This window comes from Plectropomus leopardus, chromosome 10 (assembly GCF_026936395.1).
Source record: "Plectropomus leopardus strain MGB_pleo_1.0 chromosome 10, ASM2693639v1, whole genome shotgun sequence".
NCBI lineage: Eukaryota > Metazoa > Chordata > Actinopteri > Perciformes > Serranidae > Plectropomus > Plectropomus leopardus.
This window is the reverse complement of record NC_142185.1, coordinates 1,248,922-1,267,915: the sequence shown is the minus strand read 5'-3', so window position 1 is coordinate 1,267,915 and position 18,994 is coordinate 1,248,922. Positions and strand designations below refer to the sequence as shown.

The window sequence follows — 18,994 nt, the reverse complement described above, 5'->3', positions numbered from 1 at the left end:
TGCAGTCACGGGCCCTCGGTTCCTTTCTGAGAGGCAGTAAGCGCTTGCCAAGGTGAGCTAACGCTGAGGGCAGGGAAGTCTGAGATTCGGTGTCTTGGGAACCGTCAGCCAGAGTGCTGCGTCTGGGAATGGGGGCCCTTTCTCCCAGCCTCCCGCTTCATACTTACCTGGCAGGGGCGATACCGTGATCAAGAAGGTGGTTCACCCTGGGCGAGGCTCAGCCATTGCACTCCGGCTCTGTTGACCCCAGCGAATTCCCCAAATGTGGGAATCTCGACTGCATAATTTCTGCTAGTGGGGGACTGCGTCCGCGCTCTCCCCCGACCGTCATGTTGAATGAAGCCGGCCGCGGCTCGCCGCCGCGTGCTGGCGGGGAGGTGAAGCGCCCTTGAAGTCGCGGCCCTCCGTCCAACTGGTTCGCTCGTGGGCCCAAGCTCCACGGTGCTTCGTTTGCTCTGCCGTGCCGCCGAGCGGGCGGGGAATGTTAAACCGGCACGGCGATTACAACCGCGCCGAGGCTTCGGCGCTCGAAGCCGCGAGTTGTGCTTAAACGCCAGTGCCAATGAACCGACGGTGTGCTCGTTAAGAAGCTCGAATAGATTGCAAGCAAATGCACAATAAAATCCGAAGTCGACAAAATCTGAGGGGACAGTGGAGGTCCGTTGCGATTCGTTGGCCCTTACATTTCCAATCGCACGCCAAGCCCGCGAACCGTTTCCGTATTCCGTCAAGGGCAGCAGAAGCGCGGCTGTGGCCCTTTCAAGCGGGTCGCAATGAATGTATCGCGTGTGCTTTCCTTTTGAACGACAGAATAACTGTCCTGGGAACGCTCTGCCACAGTACGGATGATTAGCTTTTGCGCTTTTGTGCAGTCACGGGCCCTCGGTTCCTTTCTGAGAGGCAGTAAGCGCTTGCCAAGGTGAGCTAACGCTGAGGGCAGGGAAGTCTGAGATTCGGTGTCTTGGGAACCGTCAGCCAGAGTGCTGCGTCTGGGAATGGGGGCCCTTTCTCCCAGCCTCCCGCTTCATACTTACCTGGCAGGGGCGATACCGTGATCAAGAAGGTGGTTCACCCTGGGCGAGGCTCAGCCATTGCACTCCGGCTCTGTTGACCCCAGCGAATTCCCCAAATGTGGGAATCTCGACTGCATAATTTCTGCTAGTGGGGGACTGCGTCCGCGCTCTCCCCCGACCGTCATGTTGAACGAAGCCGGCCGCGGCTCGCCGCCGCGTGCTGACGGGGAGGTGAAGCGCCCATGACGCCAGCGGCCCTCCGTCCAACTGGTTCGCTCGTGGGCCCAAGCTCCACGGTGCCGCTTGCTCTGCCGTGCCGCCGAGCGGGCGGGAATGTTAAACCGCACGGCGATTACAACCGCGCCGAGGCTTCGGCGCTTGAAGCCGCGAGTTGTGCTTAAACGCCAGTGCCAATGAACCGACGGTGTGCTCGTTAAGAAGCTCGAATAGATTGCAAGCAAATGCACAATAAAATCCGAAGTCGACAAAATCTGAGGGGACAGTGGAGGTCCGTTGCGATTCGTTGGCCCTTACATTTCCAATCGCACGCCAAGCCCGCGAACCGTTTCCCGTATTCCGTCAAGGGCAGCAGAGCGCGGCTGTGGCCCTTTCAAGCGGGTCGCAATGAATGTATCGCGTGTGCTTTCCTTTTGAACGACAGAATAACTGTCCTGGGAACGCTCTGCCACAGTACGGATGATTAGCTTTTGCGCTTTTGTGCAGTCACGGGCCCTCGGTTCCTTTCTGAGAGGCAGTAAGCGCTTGCCAAGGTGAGCTAACGCTGAGGGCAGGGAAGTCTGAGATTCGGTGTCTTGGGAACCGTCAGCCAGAGTGCTGCGTCTGGGAATGGGGGCCCTTTCTCCCAGCCTCCCGCTTCATACTTACCTGGCAGGGGCGATACCGTGATCAAGAAGGTGGTTCACCCTGGGCGAGGCTCAGCCATTGCACTCCGGCTCTGTTGACCCCAGCGAATTCCCCAAATGTGGGAATCTCGACTGCATAATTTCTGCTAGTGGGGACTGCGTCCGCGCTCTCCCCGACCGTCATGTTGAATGAAGCGGCGGCTCGCCGCCGCGTGCTGACGGGGAGGTGAAGCGCCGCGAAGCGCCGCGGCCCTCCGTCCAACTGGTTCGCTCGTGGGCCCAAGCTCCACGGTGCTTCGTTTGCTCTGCCGTGCCGCCGAGCGGGCGGGGAATGTTAAACCGGCACGGCGATTACAACCGCGCCGAGGCTTCGGCGCTCGAAGCCGCGAGTTGTGCTTAAACGCCAGTGCCAATGAACCGACGGTGTGCTCGTTAAGAAGCTCGAATAGATTGCAAGCAAATGCTCAATAAAATCCGAAGTCAACAAAATCTGAGGGACAGTGGAGGTCCGTTGCGATTCGTTGGCCCTTACATTTCCAATCGCACGCCAAGCCCGCGAACCGTTTCCCGTATTCCGTCAAGGGCAGCAGAGCGCGGCTGTGGCCCTTTCAAACGGGTCGCAATGAATGTATCGCGTGTGCTTTCCTTTTGAACGACAGAATAACTGTCCTGGGAACGCTCTGCCACAGTACGGATGATTAGCTTTTGCGCTTTTGTGCAGTCACGGGCCCTCGGTTCCTTTCTGAGAGGCAGTAAGCGCTTGCCAAGGTGAGCTAACGCTGAGGGCAGGGAAGTCTGAGATTCGGTGTCTTGGGAACCGTCAGCCAGAGTGCTGCGTCTGGGAATGGGGGCCCTTTCTCCCAGCCTCCCGCTTCATACTTACCTGGCAGGGGCGATACCGTGATCAAGAAGGTGGTTCACCCTGGGCGAGGCTCAGCCATTGCACTCCGGCTCTGTTGACCCCAGCGAATTCCCCAAATGTGGGAATCTCGACTGCATAATTTCTGCTAGTGGGGGACTGCGTCCGCGCTCTCCCCCGACCGTCATGTTGAATGAAGCCGGCCGCGGCTCGCCGCCGCGTGCTGGACGGGGAGGTGAAGCGCCGCGAAGCGCCGCGGCCCTCCGTCCAACTGGTTCGCTCGTGGGCCCAAGCTCCACGGTGCTTCGTTTGCTCTGCCGTGCCGCCGAGCGGGCGGGGAATGTTAAACCGGCACGGCGATTACAACCGCGCCGAGGCTTCGGCGCTTGAAGCCGCGAGTTGTGCTTAAACGCCAGTGCCAACGAACCGACGGTGTGCTCGTTAAGAAGCTCGAATAGATTGCAAGCAAATGCACAATAAAATCCGAAGTCGACAAAATCTGAGGGGACAGTGGAGGTCCGTTGCGATTCGTTGGCCCTTACATTTCCAATCGCACGCCAAGCCCGCGAACCGTTTCCCGTATTCCGTCAAGGGCAGCAGAAGCGCGGCTGTGGCCCTTTCAAGCGGGTCGCAATGAATGTATCGCGTGTGCTTTCCTTTTGAACGACAGAATAACTGTCCTGGGAACGCTCTGCCACAGTACGGATGATTAGCTTTTGCGCTTTTGTGCAGTCACGGGCCCTCGGTTCCTTTCTGAGAGGCAGTAAGCGCTTGCCAAGGTGAGCTAACGCTGAGGGCAGGGAAGTCTGAGATTCGGTGTCTTGGGAACCGTCAGCCAGAGTGCTGCGTCTGGGAATGGGGGCCCTTTCTCCCAGCCTCCCGCTTCATACTTACCTGGCAGGGGCGATACCGTGATCAAGAAGGTGGTTCACCCTGGGCGAGGCTCAGCCATTGCACTCCGGCTCTGTTGACCCCAGCGAATTCCCCAAATGTGGGAATCTCGACTGCATAATTTCTGCTAGTGGGGGACTGCGTCCGCGCTCTCCCCCGACCGTCATGTTGAATGAAGCCGGCCGCGGCTCGCCGCCGCGTGCTGACGGGGAGGTGAAGCGCCCGCTGGCGCCGCGGCCCTCCGTCCAACTGGTTCGCTCGTGGGCCCAAGCTCCACGGTGCCGTTTGCTCTGCCGTGCCGCCGAGCGGGCGGGGAATGTTAAACCGGCACGGCGATTACAACCGCGCCGAGGCTTGGCGCTGCCGCGAGTTGTGCTTAAACGCCAGTGCCAATGAACCGACGGTGTGCTCGTTAAGAAGCTCGAATAGATTGCAAGCAAATGCACAATAAAATCCGAAGTCGACAAAATCTGAGGGGACAGTGGAGGTCCGTTGCGATTCGTTGGCCCTTACATTTCCAATCGCACGCCAAGCCCGCGAACCGTTTCCCGTATTCCGTCAAGGGCAGCAGAGCGCGGCTGTGGCCCTTTCAAACGGGTCGCAATGAATGTATCGCGTGTGCTTTCCTTTTGAACGACAGAATAACTGTCCTGGGAACGCTCTGCCACAGTACGGATGATTAGCTTTGCGCTTTTGTGCAGTCACGGGCCCTCGGTTCCTTTCTGAGAGGCAGTAAGCGCTTGCCAAGGTGAGCTAACGCTGAGGGCAGGGAAGTCTGAGATTCGGTGTCTTGGGAACCGTCAGCCAGAGTGCTGCGTCTGGGAATGGGGGCCCTTTCTCCCAGCCTCCCGCTTCATACTTACCTGGCAGGGGCGATACCGTGATCAAGAAGGTGGTTCACCCTGGGCGAGGCTCAGCCATTGCACTCCGGCTCTGTTGACCCCAGCGAATTCCCCAAATGTGGGAATCTCGACTGCATAATTTCTGCTAGTGGGGACTGCGTCCGCGCTCTCCCCGACCGTCATGTTGAATGAAGCCGGCCATGCTCGCCGCCGCGTGCTGACGGGAGGTGAAGCGCCGCTGGCGCCGCGACCCTCCGTCCAACTGGTTCGCTCGGGCCCAAGCTCCACGGTGCTTCGCTTGCTCTGCCGTGCCGCCGAGCGGGCGGGAATGTTAAACCGCACGGCGATTACAACCGCGCCGAGGCTTCGCGCTGAAGCCGCGAAGTTGTGCTTGAACGGCTGTGCCAATGAACCGACGGCGTGAACGTTAAGAAGCTCGAATAGATTGCAAGCAAATGCACAATAAAATCCGAAGTCGACAAAATCTGAGGGGACAGTGGAGGTCCGTTGCGATTCGTTGGCCCTTACATTTCCAATCGCACGCCAAGCCCGCGAACCGTTTCCCGTATTCCGTCAAGGGCAGCAGAGCGCGGCTGTGGCCCTTTCAAGCGGGTCGCAATGAATGTATCGCGTGTGCTTTCCTTTTGAACGACAGAATAACTGTCCTGGGAACGCTCTGCCACAGTACGGATGATTAGCTTTTGCGCTTTTGTGCAGTCACGGGCCCTCGGTTCCTTTCTGAGAGGCAGTAAGCGCTTGCCAAGGTGAGCTAACGCTGAGGGCAGGGAAGTCTGAGATTCGGTGTCTTGGGAACCGTCAGCCAGAGTGCTGCGTCTGGGAATGGGGGCCCTTTCTCCCAGCCTCCCGCTTCATACTTACCTGGCAGGGGCGATACCGTGATCAAGAAGGTGGTTCACCCTGGGCGAGGCTCAGCCATTGCACTCCGGCTCTGTTGACCCCAGCGAATTCCCCAAATGTGGGAATCTCGACTGCATAATTTCTGCTAGTGGGGACTGCGTCCGCGCTCTCCCCGACCGTCATGTTGAATGAAGCGGCGCGGCTGCCGCGGCGTGCTGACGGGGAGGTGAAGCGCCCCGGCGTCGCGGCCCTCCGTCCAACTGGTTATTTCGTGGGCCCAAGCTCCACGGTGCTTCGTTTGCTCTGCCGTGCCGCCGAGCGGGCGGGGAATGTTAAACCGGCACGGCGATTACAACCGCGCCGAGGCTTCGGCGCTTGAAGCCGCGAGTTGTGCTTAAACGCCAGTGCCAATGAACCGACGGTGTGCTCGTTAAGACGCTCGAATAGTTTGCAAGCAAATGCACAATAAAATCCGAAGTCGACAAAATCTGAGGGTACAGTGGAGGTCCGTTGCGATTCGTTGGCCCTTACATTTCCAATCGCACGCCAAGCCCGCGAACCGTTTCCCGTATTCCGTCAAGGGCAGCAGAGCGCGGCTGTGGCCCTTTCAAACGGGTCGCAATGAATGTATCGCGTGTGCTTTCCTTTTGAACGACAGAATAACTGTCCTGGGAACGCTCTGCCACAGTACGGATGATTAGCTTTTGCGCTTTTGTGCAGTCACGGGCCCTCGGTTCCTTTCTGAGAGGCAGTAAGCGCTTGCCAAGGTGAGCTAACGCTGAGGGCAGGGAAGTCTGAGATTCGGTGTCTTGGGAACCGTCAGCCAGAGTGCTGCGTCTGGGAATGGGGGCCCTTTCTCCCAGCCTCCCGCTTCATACTTACCTGGCAGGGGCGATACCGTGATCAAGAAGGTGGTTCACCCTGGGCGAGGCTCAGCCATTGCACTCGGCTCTGTTGACCCCATCGTATTCCCCAAATGTGGGAATCTCGCCTGCATCATTCCTGCTAGTGGGGGACTGCGTCGCGCTCTCCCCGACCGTCATGTTGAATGAAGCCGCGGCTGCGCCGCCGCGTGCTGACGGGGAGGTGAAGCGCCCATGACGCCGCGGCCCTCCGTCCAACTGGTTCGCTCGTGGGCCCAAGCTCCACGGTGCTTCGCTTGCTCTGCCGTGCCGGCGGGCGGGAATGTTAAACCGGCACGGCGATTACAACCGCGCCGAGGCTTCGGCGCTCGAAGCCGCGAGTTGTGCTTAAACGCCAGTGCCAATGAACCGACGGTGTGCTCGTTAAGAAGCTCGAATAGATTGCAAGCAAATGCACAATAAAATCCGAAGTCGACAAAATCTGAGGGGACAGTGGAGGTCCGTTGCGATTCGTTGGCCCTTACATTTCCAATCGCACGCCAAGCCCGCGAACCGTTTCCCGTATTCCGTCAAGGGCAGCAGAAGCGCGGCTGTGGCCCTTTCAAACGGGTCGCAATGAATGTATCGCGTGTGCTTTCCTTTTGAACGACAGAATAACTGTCCTGGGAACGCTCTGCCACAGTACGGATGATTAGCTTTTGCGCTTTTGTGCAGTCACGGGCCCTCGGTTCCTTTCTGAGAGGCAGTAAGCGCTTGCCAAGGTGAGCTAACGCTGAGGGCAGGGAAGTCTGAGATTCGGTGTCTTGGGAACCGTCAGCCAGAGTGCTGCGTCTGGGAATGGGGGCCCTTTCTCCCAGCCTCCCGCTTCATACTTACCTGGCAGGGGCGATACCGTGATCAAGAAGGTGGTTCACCCTGGGCGAGGCTCAGCCATTGCACTCCGGCTCTGTTGACCCCAGCGAATTCCCCAAATGTGGGAATCTCGACTGCATAATTTCTGCTAGTGGGGACTGCGTCCGCGCTCTCCCCGACCGTCATGTTGAATGAAGCGGCTGGCTGCCGCCGCGCGTGCTGGACGGGGAGGTGAAGCGCGCTGGCGCCGCGGCCCTCTGTCCAATTGGTTCAGTCGTGGGCCGAAGCTTCACGGTGCTTAATTTGCTCTGCCGTGCCGCCCGGCGGCGGGAATGTTAAACCGGCACGGCGATTACAACCGCGCCGAGGCTTCGGCGCTTGAAGCCGCGAGTTGTGCTTAAACGCCAGTGCCAACGAACCGACGGTGTGCTCGTTAAGAAGCTCGAATAGATTGCAAGCAAATGCACAATAAAATCCGAAGTCGACAAAATCTGAGGGACAGTGGAGGTCCGTTGCGATTCGTTGGCCCTTACATTTCCAATCGCACGCCAAGCCCGCGAACCGTTTCCGTATTCCGTCAAGGGCAGCAGAAGCGCTGCTGTGGCCCTTTCAAACGGGTCGCAATGAATGTATCGCGTGTGCTTTCCTTTTGAACGACAGAATAACTGTCCTGGGAACGCTCTGCCACAGTACGGATGATTAGCTTTTGCGCTTTTGTGCAGTCACGGGCCCTCGGTTCCTTTCTGAGAGGCAGTAAGCGCTTGCCAAGGTGAGCTAACGCTGAGGGCAGGGAAGTCTGAGATTCGGTGTCTTGGGAACCGTCAGCCAGAGTGCTGCGTCTGGGAATGGGGGCCCTTTCTCCCAGCCTCCCGCTTCATACTTACCTGGCAGGGGCGATACCGTGATCAAGAAGGTGGTTCACCCTGGGCGAGGCTCAGCCATTGCACTCCGGCTCTGTTGACCCCAGCGAATTCCCCAAATGTGGGAATCTCGACTGCATAATTTCTGCTAGTGGGGACTGCGTCGCGCTCTCCCCGACCGTCATGTTGAATGAAGCCGGCCGCGGCTCGCCGCCGCGTGCTGACGGGAGGTGAAGCGCCCGCTGACGCCGCGGCCCTCCGTCCAACTGGTTCGCTCGTGGGCCCAAGCTCCACGGTGCTTCGTTTGCTCTGCCGTGCCGCCGAGCGGGCGGGGAATGTTAAACCGGCACGGCGATTACAACCGCGCCGAGGCTTCGGCGCTTGAAGCCGCGAGTTGTGCTTAAACGCCAGTGCCAATGAACCGACGGTGTGCTCGTTAAGAAGCTCGAATAGATTGCAAGCAAATGCACAATAAAATCCGAAGTCGACAAAATCTGAGGGGACAGTGGAGGTCCGTTGCGATTCGTTGGCCCTTACATTTCCAATCGCACGCCAAGCCCGCGAACCGTTTCCGTATTCCGTCAAGGGCAGCAGAAGCGCGGCTGTGGCCCTTTCAAACGGGTCGCAATGAATGTATCGCGTGTGCTTTCCTTTTGAACGACAGAATAACTGTCCTGGGAACGCTCTGCCACAGTACGGATGATTAGCTTTTGCGCTTTTGTGCAGTCACGGGCCCTCGGTTCCTTTCTGAGAGGCAGTAAGCGCTTGCCAAGGTGAGCTAACGCGGAGGGCAGGGAAGTCTGAGATTCGGTGTCTTGGGAACCGTCAGCCAGAGTGCTGCGTCTGGGAATGGGGCCCTTTCTCCCAGCCTCCCGCTTCATACTTACCTGGCAGGGGCGATACCGTGATCAAGAAGGTGGTTCACCCTGGGCGAGGCTCAGCCATTGCACTCCGGCTCTGTTGACCCCAGCGAATTCCCCAAATGTGGGAATCTCGACTGCATAATTTCTGCTAGTGGGGGACTGCGTCCGCGCTCTCCCCCGACCGTCATGTTGAATGAAGCCGGCCGCGGCTCGCCGCCGCGTGCTGACGGGGAGGTGAAGCGCCGCGAAGCGCCGCGGCCCTCCGTCCAACTGGTTCGCTCGTGGGCCCAAGCTCCACGGTGCTTCGTTTGCTCTGCCGTGCCGCCGAGCGGGCGGGAATGTTAAACCGCACGGCGATTACAACCGCGCCGAGGCTTCGCGCTTGAAGCCGCGAAGTTGTGCTTAAACGCCAGTGCCAATGAACCGACGGTGTGCTCGTTAAGAAGCTCGAATAGATTGCAAGCAAATGCACAATAAAATCCAAGTCGACAAAATCTGAGGGGACAGTGGAGGTCCGTTGCGATTCGTTGGCCCTTACATTTCCAATCGCACGCCAAGCCCGCGAACCGTTTCCGTATTCCGTCAAGGGCAGCAGAAGCGCGGCTGTGGCCCTTTCAAACGGGTCGCAATGAATGTATCGTGTGCTTTCCTTTTGAACGACAGAATAACTGTCCTGGGAACGCTCTGCCACAGTACGGATGATTAGCTTTTGCGCTTTTGTGCAGTCACGGGCCCTCGGTTCCTTTCTGAGAGGCAGTAAGCGCTTGCCAAGGTGAGCTAACGCTGAGGGCAGGGAAGTCTGAGATTCGGTGTCTTGGGAACCGTCAGCCAGAGTGCTGCGTCTGGGAATGGGGGCCCTTTCTCCCAGCCTCCCGCTTCATACTTACCTGGCAGGGGCGATACCGTGATCAAGAAGGTGGTTCACCCTGGGCGAGGCTCAGCCATTGCACTCCGGCTCTGTTGACCCCAGCGAATTCCCCAAATGTGGGAATCTCGACTGCATAATTTCTGCTTGTGGGGACTGCGTCCGCGCTCTCCCCGACCGTCATGTTGAATGAAGCTGCCGCGCGGCTCGCCGCGCGTGCTGACGGGAGGTGAAGCGCCCATGGCGCCGCGGCCCTCCGTCCAACTGGTTCGCCGTGGGCCCAAGCTCCACGGTGCTTCGTTTGCTCTGCCGTGCCGCCGAGCGGGCGGGAATGTTAAACCGCACGGCGATTACAACCGCGCCGAGGCTTCGCGCTCGAAGCCGCGAGTTGTGCTTAAACGCCAGTGCCAATGAACCGACGGTGTGCTCGTTAAGAAGCTCGAATAGATTGCAAGCACATGCACAATAAAATCCGAAGTCGACAAAATCTGAGGGACAGTGGAGGTCCGTTGCGATTCGCTGGCCCTTACATTTCCAATCGCACGCCAAGCCCGCGAACCGTTCCCGTATTCCGTCAAGGGCAGCAGAGCGCGGCTGTGGCCCTTTCAAACGGGTCGCAATGAATGTATCGCGTGTGCTTTCCTTTTGAACGACAGAATAACTGTCCTGGGAACGCTCTGCCACAGTACGGATGATTAGCTTTTGCGCTTTTGTGCAGTCACGGGCCCTCGGTTCCTTTCTGAGAGGCAGTAAGCGCTTGCCAAGGTGAGCTAACGCTGAGGGCAGGGAAGTCTGAGATTCGGTGTCTTGGGAACCGTCAGCCAGAGTGCTGCGTCTGGGAATGGGGGCCCTTTCTCCCAGCCTCCCGCTTCATACTTACCTGGCAGGGGCGATACCGTGATCAAGAAGGTGGTTCACCCTGGGCGAGGCTCAGCCATTGCACTCCGGCTCTGTTGACCCCAGCGAATTCCCCAAATGTGGGAATCTCGACTGCATAATTTCTGCTAGTGGGGACTGCGTCCGCGCTCTCCCCGACCGTCATGTTGAATGAAGCCGCCATGCTCGCCGCGTGCTGACGGGAGGTGAAGCGCCGCTGACGCCGCGGCCCTCCGTCCAACTGGTTCGCCGGCCCAAGCTCCACGGTGCTTCGCTTGTTTCTGCCGTGCCGCCGAGCGGCGGGGAATGTTAAACCGGCACGGCGATTACAACCGCGCCGAGGCTTCGCGCTGAAGCCGCGAAGTTGTGCTTAAACGCCAGTGCCAATGAACCGACGGTGTGCTCGTTAAGAAGCTCGAATAGATTGCAAGCAAATGCACAATAAAATCCGAAGTCGACAAAATCTGAGGGGACAGTGGAGGTCCGTTGCGATTCGTTGGCCCTTACATTTCCAATCGCACGCCAAGCCCGCGAACCGTTTCCCGTATTCCGTCAAGGGCAGCAGAGCGCGGCTGTGGCCCTTTCAAACGGGTCGCAATGAATGTATCGCGTGTGCTTTCCTTTTGAACGACAGAATAACTGTCCTGGGAACGCTCTGCCACAGTACGGATGATTAGCTTTTGCGCTTTTGTGCAGTCACGGGCCCTCGGTTCCTTTCTGAGAGGCAGTAAGCGCTTGCCAAGGTGAGCTAACGCTGAGGGCAGGGAAGTCTGAGATTCGGTGTCTTGGGAACCGTCAGCCAGAGTGCTGCGTCTGGGAATGGGGGCCCTTTCTCCCAGCCTCCCGCTTCATACTTACCTGGCAGGGGCGATACCGTGATCAAGAAGGTGGTTCACCCTGGGCGAGGCTCAGCCATTGCACTCCGGCTCTGTTGACCCCAGCGAATTCCCCAAATGTGGGAATCTCGACTGCATAATTTCTGCTAGTGGGGGACTGCGTCCGCGCTCTCCCCCGACCGTCATGTTGAACGAAGCCGGCCGCGGCTCGCCGCCGCGCGTGCTGACGGGAGGTGAAGCGCCGCTGAGCGCCGCGCCCTCCGTCCAACTGGTTCGCCAGGCCCAAGCTCCACGGTGCTTCGCTTGTTTCTGCCGTGCCGCCGAGCGGGCGGGGAATGTTAAACCGGCACGGCGATTACAACCGCGCCGAGGCTTCGGCGCTTGAAGCCGCGAGTTGTGCTTAAACGCCAGTGCCAATGAACCGACGGTGTGCTCGTTAAGAAGCTCGAATAGATTGCAAGCAAATGCACAATAAAATCCGAAGTCGACAAAATCTGAGGGGACAGTGGAGGTCCGCTATGCGATTCGCTGGCCCTTACATTTCCAATCGCACGCCAAGCCCGCGAACCGTTCCCCGTATTCCGTCAAGGGCAGCAGAGCGCGGCTGTGGCCCTTTCAAACGGGTCGCAATGAATGTATCGCGTGTGCTTTCCTTTTGAACGACAGAATAACTGTCCTGGGAACGCTCTGCCACAGTACGGATGATTAGCTTTTGCGCTTTTGTGCAGTCACGGGCCCTCGGTTCCTTTCTGAGAGGCAGTAAGCGCTTGCCAAGGTGAGCTAACGCTGAGGGCAGGGAAGTCTGAGATTCGGTGTCTTGGGAACCGTCAGCCAGAGTGCTGCGTCTGGGAATGGGGCCCTTTCTCCCAGCCTCCCGCTTCATACTTACCTGGCAGGGCGATACCGTGATCAAGAAGGTGGTTCACCCTGGGCGAGGCTCAGCCATTGCACTCCGGCTCTGTTGACCCCAGCGAATTCCCCAAATGTGGGAATCTCGACTGCATAATTTCTGCTAGTGGGGACTGCGTCCGCGCTCTCCCCGACCGTCATGTTGAATGAAGCCGGCGCGGCTGCTCGCCGCCGTGCTGACTGGGAGGTGAAGCGCCGCGAAGCGTCGCGGCCCTCCGTCCAACTGGTTCGCTCAGGCCCAAGCTCCACGGTGCTTCGCTTGTTTCTGCCGTGCCGCCGAGCGGGCGGGAATGTTAAACCGCACGGCGATTACAACCGCGCCGAGGCTTCGCGCTCGAAGCCGCGAAGTTGTGCTTAAACGCCAGTGCCAATGAACCGACGGTGTGCTCGTTAAGGAGCTCGAATAGATTGCAAGCAAATGCACAATAAAATCCGAAGTCGACAAAATCTGAGGGACAGTGGAGGTCCGTTGCGATTCGTTGGCCCTTACATTTCCAATCGCACGCCAAGCCCGCGAACCGCTTCCCGTATTCCGTCAAGGGCAGCAGAGCGGCTGTGGCCCTTTCCAACGGGTCGCAATGAATGTATCGCGTGTGCTGTCCTTTTGAACGACCGAATAACTGTCCTGGGAACGCTCTGCCACAGTACGGATGATTGGCTCTTGCGCTTTTGTGCAGTCACGGGCCCTCGGTTCCTTTCTGAGAGGCAGTAAGCGCTTGCCAAGGTGAGCTAACGCTGAGGGCAGGGAAGTCTGAGATTCGGTGTCTTGGGAACCGTCAGCCAGAGTGCTGCGTCTGGGAATGGGGGCCCTTTCTCCCAGCCTCCCGCTTCATACTTACCTGGCAGGGGCGATACCGTGATCAAGAAGGTGGTTCACCCTGGGCGAGGCTCAGCCATTGCACTCCGGCTCTGTTGACCCCAGCGAATTCCCCAAATGTGGGAATCTCGACTGCATAATTTCTGCTAGTGGGGACTGCGTCGCGCTCTCCCCGACCGTCATGTTGAATGAAGCCGCCGCTGCTCGCCGCTGCGTGCTGACGGGGAGGTGAAGCGCCGCTGGCGCCGCGACCCTCCGTCCAACTGGTTCGCCAGGCCCAAGCTCCACGGTGCTTCGCTTGCTCTGCCGTGCCGCCGAGCGGGCGGGAATGTTAAACCGCACGGCGACATAACCGCGCCGAGGCTTCGCGCTGAAGCCGCGAAGTTGTGCTTAAACGCCAGTGCCAATGAACCGACGGTGTGCGCGTTAAGAAGCTCGAATAGATTGCAAGCAAATGCACAATAAAATCCGAAGTCGACAAAATCTGAGGGACAGTGGAGGTCCGCTACATTCGCTGGCCCTTACATTTCCAATCGCACGCCAAGCCCGCGAACCGCTTCCCGTATTCCGTCAAGGGCAGCAGAGCGGCTGTGGCCCTTTCAAACGGGTCGCAATGAATGTATCGCGTGTGCTTTCCTTTTGAACGACAGAATAACTGTCCTGGGAACGCTCTGCCACAGTACGGATGATTAGCTTTTGCGCTTTTGTGCAGTCACGGGCCCTCGGTTCCTTTCTGAGAGGCAGTAAGCGCGCTTGCCAAGGTGAGCTAACGCTGAGGGCAGGGAAGTCTGAGATTCGGTGTCTTGGGAACCGTCAGCCAGAGTGCTGCGTCTGGGAATGGGGCCCTTTCTCCCAGCCTCCCACTTCATACTTACCTGGCAGGGGCGATACCGTGATCAAGAAGGTGGTTCACCCTGGGCGAGGCTCAGCCATTGCACTCCGGCTCTGTTGACCCCAGCGAATTCCCCAAATGTGGGAATCTCGACTGCATAATTTCTGCTAGTGGGGACTGCGTCCGCGCTCTCCCCGACCGTCATGTTGAATGAAGCCGCCATGCTCGCCGCCGCGTGCTGACGGGGAGGTGAAGCGCCCGCTGCGCCGCGGCCCTCCGTCCAACTGGTTCGCCAGGCCCAAGCTCCACGGTGCTTCGCTTGTTTCTGCCGCCCGCCGAGCGGGCGGGAATGTTAAACCGGCACGGCGACATAACCGCGCCGAGGCTTCGCGCTGAAGCCGCGAAGTTGTGCTTAAACGCCAGTGCCAATGAACCGACGGTGTGCTCGTTAAGAAGCTCGAATAGATTGCAAGCAAATGCACAATAAAATCGAAGTCGACAAAATCTGAGGGGACAGTGGAGGTCCGTTGCGATTCGTTGGCCCTTACATTTCCAATCGCACGCCAAGCCCGCGAACCGTTTCCCGTATTCCGTCAAGGGCAGCAGAGCGCGGCTGTGGCCCTTTCAAACGGGTCGCAATGAATGTATCGCGTGTGCTTTCCTTTTGAACGACAGAATAACTGTCCTGGGAACGCTCTGCCACAGTACGGATGATTAGCTTTTGCGCTTTTGTGCAGTCACGGGCCCTCGGTTCCTTTCTGAGAGGCAGTAAGCGCTTGCCAAGGTGAGCTAACGCTGAGGGCAGGGAAGTCTGAGATTCGGTGTCTTGGGAACCGTCAGCCAGAGTGCTGCGCCTGGGAATGGGGCCCTTTCTCCCAGCCTCCCGCTTCATACTTACCTGGCAGGGGCGATACCGTGATCAAGAAGGTGGTTCACCCTGGGCGAGGCTCAGCCATTGCACTCGGCTCTGTTGACCCCAGCGAATTCCCCAAATGTGGGAATCTCGACTGCATAATTTCTGCTAGTGGGGACTGCGTCCCGCTCTCCCCGACCGTCATGTTGAATGAAGCGGCGCGGCTCGCCGCTGCGTGCTGACGGGAGGTGAAGCGCCGCCAAGCGCCGCGCCCTCCGTCCAACTGGTTCGCCAGGCCCAAGCTCCACGGTGCTTCGCTTGTTTCTGCCGTGCCGCCGAGCGGGCGGGAATGTTAAACCGCACGGCGACATAACCGCGCCGAGGCTTCGCGCTGAAGCCGCGAAGTTGTGCTTAAACGCCAGTGCCAATGAACCGACGGTGTGCTCGTTAAGAAGCTCGAATAGATTGCAAGCAAATGCACAATAAAATCCAAGTCGACAAAATCTGAGGGGACAGTGGAGGTCCGCTACGATTCGCTGGCCCTTACATTTCCAATCGCACGCCAAGCCCGCGAACCGCTTTCCCGTATTCCGTCAAGGGCAGCAGAGCGGCTGTGGCCCTTTCAAACGGGTCGCAATGAATGTATCGCGTGTGCTTTCCTTTTGAACGACAGAATAACTGTCCTGGGAACGCTCTGCCACAGTACGGATGATTAGCTTTTGCGCTTTTGTGCAGTCACGGGCCCTCGGTTCCTTTCTGAGAGGCAGTAAGCGCTTGCCAAGGTGAGCTAACGCTGAGGGCAGGGAAGTCTGAGATTCGGTGTCTTGGGAACCGTCAGCCAGAGTGCTGCGTCTGGGAATGGGGGCCCTTTCTCCCAGCCTCCCGCTTCATACTTACCTGGCAGGGGCGATACCGTGATCAAGAAGGTGGTTCACCCTGGGCGAGGCTCAGCCATTGCACTCCGGCTCTGTTGACCCCAGCGAATTCCCCAAATGTGGGAATCTCGACTGCATAATTTCTGCTAGTGGGGACTGCGTCCCGCTCTCCCCGACCGTCATGTTGAATGAAGCCGCTGCTCGCCGCCGCTGCGCTGACGGGAGGTGAAGCGCCGCTGGCGCCGCGCCCTCCGTCCAACTGGTTCGCCAGGCCCAAGCTCCACGGTGCTTCGCTTGTTTCTGCCGTGCCGCCGAGCGGGCGGGAATGTTAAACCGGCACGGGCGACATAACCGCGCCGAGGCTTCGCGCTGAAGCCGCGAAGTGGTGCTTAAACGCCAGTGCCAATGAACCGACGGTGTGCTCGTTAAGAAGCTCGAATAGATTGCAAGCAAATGCACAATAAAATCCGAAGTCGACAAAATCTGAGGGGACAGTGGAGGTCCGTTGCGATTCGCTGGCCCTTACATTTCCAATCGCACGCCAAGCCCGCGAACCGCTTCCGTATTCCGTCAAGGGCAGCAGAGCGCGGCTGTGGCCCTTTCAAACGGGTCGCAATGAATGTATCGCGTGTGCTTTCCTTTTGAACGACAGAATAACTGTCCTGGGAACGCTCTGCCACAGTACGGATGATTAGCTTTTGCGCTTTTGTGCAGTCACGGGCCCTCGGTTCCTTTCTGAGAGGCAGTAAGCGCTTGCCAAGGTGAGCTAACGCTGAGGGCAGGGAAGTCTGAGATTCGGTGTCTTGGGAACCGTCAGCCAGAGTGCTGCGTCTGGGAATGGGGGCCCTTTCTCCCAGCCTCCCGCTTCATACTTACCTGGCAGGGGCGATACCGTGATCAAGAAGGTGGTTCACCCTGGGCGAGGCTCAGCCATTGCACTCCGGCTCTGTTGACCCCAGCGAATTCCCCAAATGTGGGAATCTCGACTGCATAATTTCTGCTAGTGGGGACTGCGTCCGCGCTCTCCCCGACCGTCATGTTGAATGAAGCGGCCATGCTCGCCGCCGCGTGCTGACGGGAGGTGAAGCGCCGCTGGCGCCGCGGCCCTCCGTCCAACTGGTTCGCCAGGCCCAAGCTCCACGGTGCTTCGCTTGTTTCTGCCGTGCCGCCGAGCGGGCGGGAATGTTAAACCGCACGGCGATTACAACCGCTGCCGAGGCTTCGCGCTGAAGCCGCGAAGTTGTGCTTAAACGCCAGTGCCAATGAACCGACGGTGTGCTCGTTAAGAAGCTCGAAAAGATTGCAAGCAAATGCACAATAAAATCCAAGTCGACAAAATCTGAGGGGACAGTGGAGGTCCGCTATGCGATTCGCTGGCCCTTACATTTCCAATCGCACGCCAAGCCCGCGAACCGTTTCCCGTATTCCGTCAAGGGCAGCAGAGCGCGGCTGTGGCCCTTTCAAACGGGTCGCAATGAATGTATCGCGTGTGCTTTCCTTTTGAACGACAGAATAACTGTCCTGGGAACGCTCTGCCACAGTACGGATGATTAGCTTTTGCGCTTTTGTGCAGTCACGGGCCCTCGGTTCCTTTCTGAGAGGCAGTAAGCGCTTGCCAAGGTGAGCTAACGCTGAGGGCAGGGAAGTCTGAGATTCGGTGTCTTGGGAACCGTCAGCCAGAGTGCTGCGTCTGGGAATGGGGGCCCTTTCTCCCAGCCTCCCGCTTCATACTTACCTGGCAGGGGCGATACCGTGATCAAGAAGGTGGTTCACCCTGGGCGAGGCTCAGCCATTGCACTCCGGCTCTGTTGACCCCAGCGAATTCCCCAAATGTGGGAATCTCGACTGCATAATTTCTGCTAGTGGGGACTGCGTCCGCGCTCTCCCCGACCGTCATGTTGAATGAAGCCGCTGCTCGCCGCCGCGTGCTGACGGGGAGGTGAAGCGCCGCGAAGCGCCGCGGCCCTCCGTCCAACTGGTTCGCCAGGCCCAAGCTCCACGGTGCTTCGCTTGTTTCTGCCGTGCCGCCGAGCGGGCGGGAATGTTAAACCGCACGGCGATTACAACCGCGCCGAGGCTTCGGCGCTTGAAGCCGCGAGTTGTGCTTAAACGCCAGTGCCAATGAACCGACGGTGTGCTCGTTAAGAAGCTCGAATAGATTGCAAGCAAATGCACAATAAAATCCAAGTCGACAAAATCTGAGGGGACAGTGGAGGTCCGCTACGATTCGCTGGCCCTTACATTTCCAATCGCACGCCAAGCCCGCGAACCGCTTCCGTATTCCGTCAAGGGCAGCAGAGCGGCTGTGGCCCTTTCAAACGGGTCGCAATGAATGTATCGCGTGTGCTTTCCTTTTGAACGACAGAATAACTGTCCTGGGAACGCCTGCCACAGTACGGATGATTAGCTTTTGCGCTTTTGTGCAGTCACGGGCCCTCGGTTCCTTTCTGAGAGGCAGTAAGCGCTTGCCAAGGTGAGCTAACGCTGAGGGCAGGGAAGTCTGAGATTCGTGTCTTGGGAACCGTCAGCCAGAGTGCTGCGTCTGGGAATGGGGGCCCTTTCTCCCAGCCTCCCGCTTCATACTTACCTGGCAGGGGCGATACCGTGATCAAGAAGGTGGTTCACCCTGGGCGAGGCTCAGCCATTGCACTCCGGCTCTGTTGACCCCAGCGAATTCCCCAAATGTGGGAATCTCGACTGCATAATTTCTGCTAGTGGGGACTGCGTCCGCGCTCTCCCCGACCGTCATGTTGAATGAAGCTGCCGCGGCTCGCCGCCGCTGCTGACGGGGAGGTGAAGCGCCGGCGCCGCGGCCCTCCGTCCAACTGGTTCGCCAGGCCCAAGCTCCACGGTGCTTCGCTTGTTTCTGCCGTGCCGAGCGGGCGGGAATGTTAAACCGCACGGCGATTACAACCGCGCCGAGGCTTCGCGCTGAAGCCGCGAAGTTGTGCTTAAACGCCAGTGCCAATGAACCGACGGTGTGCTCGTTAAGAAGCTCGAATAGATTGCAAGCAAATGCACAATAAAATCCGAAGTCGACAAAATCTGAGGGGACAGTGGAGGTCCGCTATGCGATTCGCTGGCCCTTACATTTCCAATCGCACGCCAAGCCCGCGAACCGCTTCCGTATTCCGCCAAGGGCAGCAGAGCGCTGCTGTGGCCCTTTCAAACGGGTCGCAATGAATGTATCGCGTGTGCTTTCCTTTTGAACGACAGAATAACTGTCCTGGGAACGCTCTGCCACAGTACGGATGATTAGCTTTTGCGCTTTTGTGCAGTCACGGGCCCTCGGTTCCTTTCTGAGAGGCAGTAAGCGCTTGCCAAGGTGAGCTAACGCTGAGGGCAGGGAAGTCTGAGATTCGGTGTC

The 18,994-nt window shown here is 58.6% G+C and overlaps 22 non-coding genes across 22 annotated transcripts; all 22 read left to right on the top strand.

Annotated features, from left to right (window-relative positions):
* The first annotated feature begins 159 nt into the window (after positions 1–159).
* On the top strand, positions 160–323 carry LOC148188416 (U1 spliceosomal RNA). Its single transcript, XR_015777826.1, has one exon. It is a non-coding gene; the product is annotated as a U1 spliceosomal RNA (small nuclear RNA).
* Positions 324–1,026: 703 nt separating this feature from the next.
* On the top strand, positions 1,027–1,190 carry LOC121939282 (U1 spliceosomal RNA). The gene has a single exon (XR_015777825.1). It is a non-coding gene; the product is annotated as a U1 spliceosomal RNA (small nuclear RNA).
* Positions 1,191–1,890: 700 nt separating this feature from the next.
* LOC148188415 (U1 spliceosomal RNA) lies at positions 1,891–2,053 on the top strand. Its single transcript, XR_015777854.1, has one exon. It is a non-coding gene; the product is annotated as a U1 spliceosomal RNA (small nuclear RNA).
* Positions 2,054–2,751: 698 nt separating this feature from the next.
* On the top strand, positions 2,752–2,915 carry LOC121939221 (U1 spliceosomal RNA). The gene has a single exon (XR_015777824.1). It is a non-coding gene; the product is annotated as a U1 spliceosomal RNA (small nuclear RNA).
* A 706-nt stretch (positions 2,916–3,621) lies between these two features.
* Positions 3,622–3,785, top strand: LOC148188414 (U1 spliceosomal RNA). Its single transcript, XR_015777823.1, has one exon. It is a non-coding gene; the product is annotated as a U1 spliceosomal RNA (small nuclear RNA).
* A 696-nt stretch (positions 3,786–4,481) lies between these two features.
* Positions 4,482–4,644, top strand: LOC148188413 (U1 spliceosomal RNA). The gene has a single exon (XR_015777853.1). It is a non-coding gene; the product is annotated as a U1 spliceosomal RNA (small nuclear RNA).
* Positions 4,645–5,339: 695 nt separating this feature from the next.
* Positions 5,340–5,502, top strand: LOC148188412 (U1 spliceosomal RNA). Its single transcript, XR_015777852.1, has one exon. It is a non-coding gene; the product is annotated as a U1 spliceosomal RNA (small nuclear RNA).
* Positions 5,503–6,200: 698 nt separating this feature from the next.
* LOC148188411 (U1 spliceosomal RNA) lies at positions 6,201–6,362 on the top strand. Its single transcript, XR_015777804.1, has one exon. It is a non-coding gene; the product is annotated as a U1 spliceosomal RNA (small nuclear RNA).
* Positions 6,363–7,057: 695 nt separating this feature from the next.
* Positions 7,058–7,220, top strand: LOC121966377 (U1 spliceosomal RNA). The gene has a single exon (XR_015777851.1). It is a non-coding gene; the product is annotated as a U1 spliceosomal RNA (small nuclear RNA).
* Positions 7,221–7,917: 697 nt separating this feature from the next.
* Positions 7,918–8,079, top strand: LOC148188410 (U1 spliceosomal RNA). Its single transcript, XR_015777781.1, has one exon. It is a non-coding gene; the product is annotated as a U1 spliceosomal RNA (small nuclear RNA).
* Positions 8,080–8,780: 701 nt separating this feature from the next.
* Positions 8,781–8,944, top strand: LOC121939276 (U1 spliceosomal RNA). The gene has a single exon (XR_015777822.1). It is a non-coding gene; the product is annotated as a U1 spliceosomal RNA (small nuclear RNA).
* Positions 8,945–9,643: 699 nt separating this feature from the next.
* On the top strand, positions 9,644–9,806 carry LOC148188409 (U1 spliceosomal RNA). The gene has a single exon (XR_015777858.1). It is a non-coding gene; the product is annotated as a U1 spliceosomal RNA (small nuclear RNA).
* Positions 9,807–10,501: 695 nt separating this feature from the next.
* On the top strand, positions 10,502–10,664 carry LOC148188408 (U1 spliceosomal RNA). Its single transcript, XR_015777850.1, has one exon. It is a non-coding gene; the product is annotated as a U1 spliceosomal RNA (small nuclear RNA).
* Positions 10,665–11,355: 691 nt separating this feature from the next.
* LOC148188407 (U1 spliceosomal RNA) lies at positions 11,356–11,519 on the top strand. The gene has a single exon (XR_015777816.1). It is a non-coding gene; the product is annotated as a U1 spliceosomal RNA (small nuclear RNA).
* Positions 11,520–12,222: 703 nt separating this feature from the next.
* On the top strand, positions 12,223–12,384 carry LOC148188406 (U1 spliceosomal RNA). The gene has a single exon (XR_015777790.1). It is a non-coding gene; the product is annotated as a U1 spliceosomal RNA (small nuclear RNA).
* Positions 12,385–13,081: 697 nt separating this feature from the next.
* On the top strand, positions 13,082–13,243 carry LOC148188405 (U1 spliceosomal RNA). The gene has a single exon (XR_015777780.1). It is a non-coding gene; the product is annotated as a U1 spliceosomal RNA (small nuclear RNA).
* A 691-nt stretch (positions 13,244–13,934) lies between these two features.
* LOC148188404 (U1 spliceosomal RNA) lies at positions 13,935–14,097 on the top strand. Its single transcript, XR_015777849.1, has one exon. It is a non-coding gene; the product is annotated as a U1 spliceosomal RNA (small nuclear RNA).
* A 692-nt stretch (positions 14,098–14,789) lies between these two features.
* LOC148188403 (U1 spliceosomal RNA) lies at positions 14,790–14,950 on the top strand. The gene has a single exon (XR_015777793.1). It is a non-coding gene; the product is annotated as a U1 spliceosomal RNA (small nuclear RNA).
* A 691-nt stretch (positions 14,951–15,641) lies between these two features.
* Positions 15,642–15,803, top strand: LOC148188402 (U1 spliceosomal RNA). Its single transcript, XR_015777782.1, has one exon. It is a non-coding gene; the product is annotated as a U1 spliceosomal RNA (small nuclear RNA).
* Positions 15,804–16,495: 692 nt separating this feature from the next.
* On the top strand, positions 16,496–16,658 carry LOC148188401 (U1 spliceosomal RNA). Its single transcript, XR_015777847.1, has one exon. It is a non-coding gene; the product is annotated as a U1 spliceosomal RNA (small nuclear RNA).
* A 696-nt stretch (positions 16,659–17,354) lies between these two features.
* LOC148188400 (U1 spliceosomal RNA) lies at positions 17,355–17,517 on the top strand. Its single transcript, XR_015777846.1, has one exon. It is a non-coding gene; the product is annotated as a U1 spliceosomal RNA (small nuclear RNA).
* A 689-nt stretch (positions 17,518–18,206) lies between these two features.
* Positions 18,207–18,369, top strand: LOC148188399 (U1 spliceosomal RNA). The gene has a single exon (XR_015777845.1). It is a non-coding gene; the product is annotated as a U1 spliceosomal RNA (small nuclear RNA).
* Positions 18,370–18,994: the final 625 nt, after the last annotated feature.